Source organism: Octodon degus, unplaced genomic scaffold (genome assembly GCF_000260255.1).
Source record: "Octodon degus isolate 3935 unplaced genomic scaffold, OctDeg1.0 scaffold00051, whole genome shotgun sequence".
In the NCBI taxonomy this organism is placed as follows: Eukaryota; Metazoa; Chordata; class Mammalia; order Rodentia; family Octodontidae; genus Octodon; species Octodon degus.
Genome location: NW_004524627.1, coordinates 9,273,008 through 9,278,423, shown reverse-complemented (window position 1 = coordinate 9,278,423; position 5,416 = coordinate 9,273,008). Strand labels below are relative to the sequence as shown.

The following is a 5,416-nucleotide window of genomic DNA, read 5'->3' as shown; positions in this document are numbered from 1 at the left end:
TCTTTATTTTACAAATGTGGAACCATGGATCATGGAAATTGGGTATATGTCAAAGGCCACAAATCTTATAGCGGCAGGGCCAGAATTGTATAACAGGACTGCATGTTAGAGCATATTCTATCATGCAAACTTTAATTGAATGCTTTAATTATTCTTACAGATTGGATGTGAATTCCCTTTAAGTTGTGTTTATTTAAAGGAAAATAATATTTATTTTTTGTTTAATATTTTATCACAACAACAAAAAATTTAGTAAGTTTTGAAATTTTTCTGGTGGAGTCACACTATAAGAAAAGGGGAGGCTATCTGATATTTAATTATTAAACACACAATTACTTTAGGCCTTGTCATGAGAGCATCATTAAAGAAAAGTGCTTTTTATACTGCTACACTGCGATTCCCTTCTCATCAATGCAGAAAAATGTATAGATGTACTTAGAAGGTTGTTCATTGCTTAGATTTGAGTATACAAATGTTCTTTGAATTGTGGTGGAGTTACAACTCCATCAATCTACTGTAAATTGAAAACAAGTTGAAAATTCATTTAATATATTAATGTCATAGCATAGGGTGGCCTATCATAAATGTGCTCAGAATATTTACAGTAACCTATGGCACAATTATCTAACACAAAGCCTATTTTACAATAAAATATTGTAGATTTCATGCAATTTATTGAATATTACTCTGAAAGGGAAAAGCACAACAAGTATATGGATTTGCTTTTATATCACTATAAAGTAAAAAAGATTAAGTTAAACTGCTCTAAATTGGGGATTGGGTGGCCTTTATATCTCTAGCAGATTAACTGATAGGAAAACAACATTCCACTGTGTGAGGTCCTTCGGGGGTAGGGGAGGGTCAGGCAGTGGCAGCTGCCACACCACAGTTGTGTCATGGCAGACAAGGATTTGGAAGCACTGAGGAAACAGAGCCTACCAAGCTGCAGGTGAAACACAGGGATCTAGAGGATGCAGCACAACAGGAAGCAAAGGACAGAGAAACAGTGTCTTAGCCCAAGTTCTGGATCAAGCAGCCTGGGCCAGGCTAAGTAATTTAGCACTTATAAAGCCTGAAAAAGCCAAAGTAGTAGAGAATTACTTATACAGATGGCAGGGTATGGACAGCTGAGTGGGAAGGTCTCAGAACAAGCTTTAATAGAAATCGTTGATCTCATGTTTGATGAAATGGAAGAGGACCCAAATCTTAAAATAGTTTGCAAAGATTTGACTTGTCAGTTATGTTGTTTTGCTTTCTGTTTTCAACAGAACATTTCTAATAGATTGGGGGTCATGCAGGGTGTAGAGGAAGGAGTGCATGCGAGGCTTCAGGAAGTGTGTTGGGTTCCCAAGGAAGCATCTATTTTGTGGGATGTAAAGGGAAGTAGTGTAAGGCATGGGAGATGGTTCTGAGTTCCTCATGACTCTCCACAGAAGTCCAAGTGTCAATCCCCAGCAACTGTGCATGTTATCTCACATAGTGAAAGGGATTGTGCAGATTTGACTAAGTTAAGGCTATTGGTTTATACAGATTAAGCTTGGGTTATCCAAGGGGAGCCCAAGGAAATCACAAGCATCTTCACAAGAGGGAAGCATCAAGGTCTAATACAGAGAGTAGATGTGATAACAGAAGCAGAGGTTGGAATGATGTGCTTTGAAGATGGAGGAAGGAGCTCTGAGCCACAGAAAGTTGGAGCCTCTGGAAGGCAGATAGGCAAAGGTGCAGAAGCCCCCCACATACTACTGAATTTTCACTCTGAGACCCATTCCAAACTTCTGATCTCTATAACTAGAAGATAAATTTTGCTGGTGATTTTTGTTACAGTAATGATAAACAATTAATACAGGTATATGACATAGCAATAGTTCAGTTTACCTTTTTTTTTAAACTTACCTTTTTTATTTCATGTTAATACAAAAACATACCAACATAATCAGTCTGTTGTCCTGTGAAATATACATTATGAGAAGTGATTTTGCCCCAAGTGTAGATCAATGCAAGTGTTCTGAGTATTTTTAAAATAAACTAGGTTAGGACTGGCCAGATAGCTCAGCAGACTAAAGCGCCTGCTTAGGCAGAGTGCAGGGAGAGGCTTTGATCCCAAGCACTACATGCTGTGCTGGCCACTGCAATTGAGAGTGTAGTGGCATGTGCCTGTAATCCCAGCACTTTGTAGGCTGAAAACAGGAGGATCACTACAAGTCTGATCTGTGTAGTGAGACCCTGTAGACCCTCTACTAAATAAATAAATAAATAAATAAATAAATAAATAAATAAATAAACAAACTAGGCTATGATGTTTGGTAGATTAGGTGTATTAAAATACAAAAACTGTCAGAATCAATATGGAGTCACTTGTATCATGACCTAAAAACTATAAACAGCTATGTTGTCTAAGAATAGTTGATTTAAAACACCTTATGGAATCTCTCATTTGACCTTTAGGAATTTCCCCTTGACTCAGTGTGCTTGAACACACTCATTACTTTTTCATGATTATTCTCACTGTAAGCTTATGATGGTTCCAAATAAACTTACTAATCTTCTAAAAAATAAAAATTATTGAAAAAGTCACCAAACACAAGAAATCAACTTTTAAATTCAACAGAAGAAAAATCATGAACTCTAACTAAAATGACAATTACTGAACTAAAAATGTTTAGAAACTGAAACCTAACAGAATACTTTTGTGTGCACAGGAGTTAAAAATCTGCTTACATGTTTACTTTGGTTTGTCTATATGCCTTTAAAAAACTTGTTATACAAAACAAAATAAAACAAACAAACAATATTCCACTGCTTTTCTCTACCTTGGTATTGACATTGCTAGTCATGATGAATCAAATTTAGAGAACTCTCACTTGTACATTACAATGTACTCTCACTTGTACAGTACAATGTACTCTCACTTGTACAGTACAATGTACTCTCACTTGTACAGTACAATGTACTCTCACTTGCCATTACAATGTAGTAATGGCAGCATTAGAAGTGCCGTACTAAAAACTTCTGCTATCTGTGAATTTTCCCAGACAAACTATAATACTCTAATAAGTGCTATTTTGGAAAGGTAAGTAGATTTTTATCAGTCATGTCAGGTAGGTATACACTTTTGAAAACCTGTACCATGCCCTAAAACAGAAGAAATTTTATATCCACAGCCCTAATGTTTGAAAGGGAACCTAGAAAATTATTAAAAACATTCACAGGTTCACTGTTAAACCTTCAAAATATTGAAATATGATGGAGTGCATATTTTGCATACACAAGGGCCTAGGTTCAATCCTTAGCACCCAAACCCACACAAACAAAATGTAGAAATGCATAGTCACGTTTTAGCTGAAGCCCAGCTTGATGTTTTCAAATATTCAATTTGTATAAACCACAGCCCATCACAGACTATTATTTGTTCAGATTTCTCTTGTGTGCTCCTGTTATCATTTTTACTGTCTGCTCTCTAAAGGAGGGATGTAATATTCTTTATGAAAGGGGGACCTTTAGTAGACTGATCAAGTGTGAAATAAAATTCCATAATTTACAGATCATGGACTTACATTTCATTTGTGCTTTGTAGACTTTTAAAATGTTTTTTGAAACACAATTTTCAGAAGGTTAATGAGGTTATTAGTGTTGCAATATAGTAAACAGTTAAATCTCCTAAAACATCTATGGTAGAGCTGCATCATATGAATTTTCAACTTATGAGAATTTGACAAAACATGCTTAGCTGAAGATTCAAGAGTAGAAATAGCAAGCAAGAGACCAAAAGATGCTATTTCCTTGGTTGACTTAATTTCTTTAAAGTAAAAAAATTCTTTAAAATTGTTTCTGCTAGTTGAACTATTTGATGCTGAGTCTTCCAAATTGTTGAAGATGTTTTAAGCCATTTTCCCCAATACTAGACATTTTCCAAGCTCACCAATAGATGAAGCAGGCTGCACTCTTTGGGAGACACCCGCAGCCCTGCACCCTAAGCGGCCTGAAGCCAGAGGAAGAGCTTGGCATGGACTCCAGCAGGAGCCCTGGTGGCTGTGGCAGTGGCTCCAGAGGAGGAGAATTAAAAAGAAAAACAGATCCTTTCTGCAGCTGATCATATAATTGCCCTTTGATGATAATGTTTCTGGAAGAACCTTGAATGCCCAGGGACTTTCAAACCCTGCTGCTCATAATCTTCAGTCTTCTTCTGATCACTTTAGACCTGGGATTGCCAGGCAACTGCCAGCCCTCTGAATCAATAATCCTGCTGGACTGGGTTTGAGGACAGGGGATCTGGATGCACTGGAGCACATGCACACAGGATTACATGTATCCATCTGTACCACTCCTGAGTATGGCTCCATTCTGGTGTCAAAAATTGACAACGTGAGGACTGACTTTCTAACTAAAACTGTTGTAAACTATGTAAGGCTCTGTGTTAATAAATGACCAAAACTAGCCAAAACAATCATAATCAAAGAAGTCATGTCAAAGTATGATCTTGCAAGTTACATGATCAAAAGTCTGAACTTTTCTTCTGCAAACCCCCCTCTGATGTTTCATGTACTGGCTTTATGGTACTGTTCATGAAAACCAAGTTTAGAATGCACCATGGAAGGCTCACAGCACAACTTTACTCATGGGATGTGTTCACTAAATCTCATCTGAACTTCCATAGCCATACAATATTCCTGCCTTTCTCCCATTACTTCTGCTATTCACTGCCATAGACTTTTTCATTGCTTGGATTGTGATATATAATTGTAAATTGTGGAGAAATACAAGGTGTACATAAGGTTCCAAGGTTTCAATACTATTTAAAATATAAGCCTGTCAACATGGAAAATACCAAAAGGAAAGTAATACCATTTATTTGCCTACCTGGACTTGATTTTTATCCTCAGTATATTTTTGTATATTCAGCCTTAAAGCTAGAGATTTTGGGATCATTTTCCACAAAACTTTCTTGAATCCAAGTCTGTCTGTCTATCATCTCTCATCTATATCTATCTATCTATCTATCTATCTATCTATCTATCTATCTATCTGTCCTGTATCTGTGTATCCACTATCTAAGTCTTACATATTGTTTTCTATGTGCTCCTTACCACCTCTATGTAATCTACTCTTCCATGATTTCACTCCAGGGTGTTGTCATGAAAGAATCTTGATCTTTCTCCATTCAATTTGAATTCTCTTCCAGTCTAACTTTCACACCTCTTCACCCCTCCATTTCCTACATTGTCATGTTTATTTTGTTCCCTGACTTCCAATGTGGGCTCTAGAGTAGCTCTCATGAGCCACTGTAATAAAGTATAAAACTGTAAACTCTTCGCAGATAAAATATTTAAGCCTAACATATCATATCACATCATATTGGAGTGACAGAAAAAACTTTCAAATTTGCATTTCTTTTGTTAGTTTATTTGGCTGTATTTTT

The 5,416-nt window shown here is 36.5% G+C and overlaps 1 pseudogene; it reads left to right on the top strand.

The window, feature by feature from the left end:
• The first annotated feature begins 896 nt into the window (after nt 1–896).
• Nucleotides 897–2,648, top strand: LOC111817196 (annotated as a pseudogene).
• Nucleotides 2,649–5,416: the final 2,768 nt, after the last annotated feature.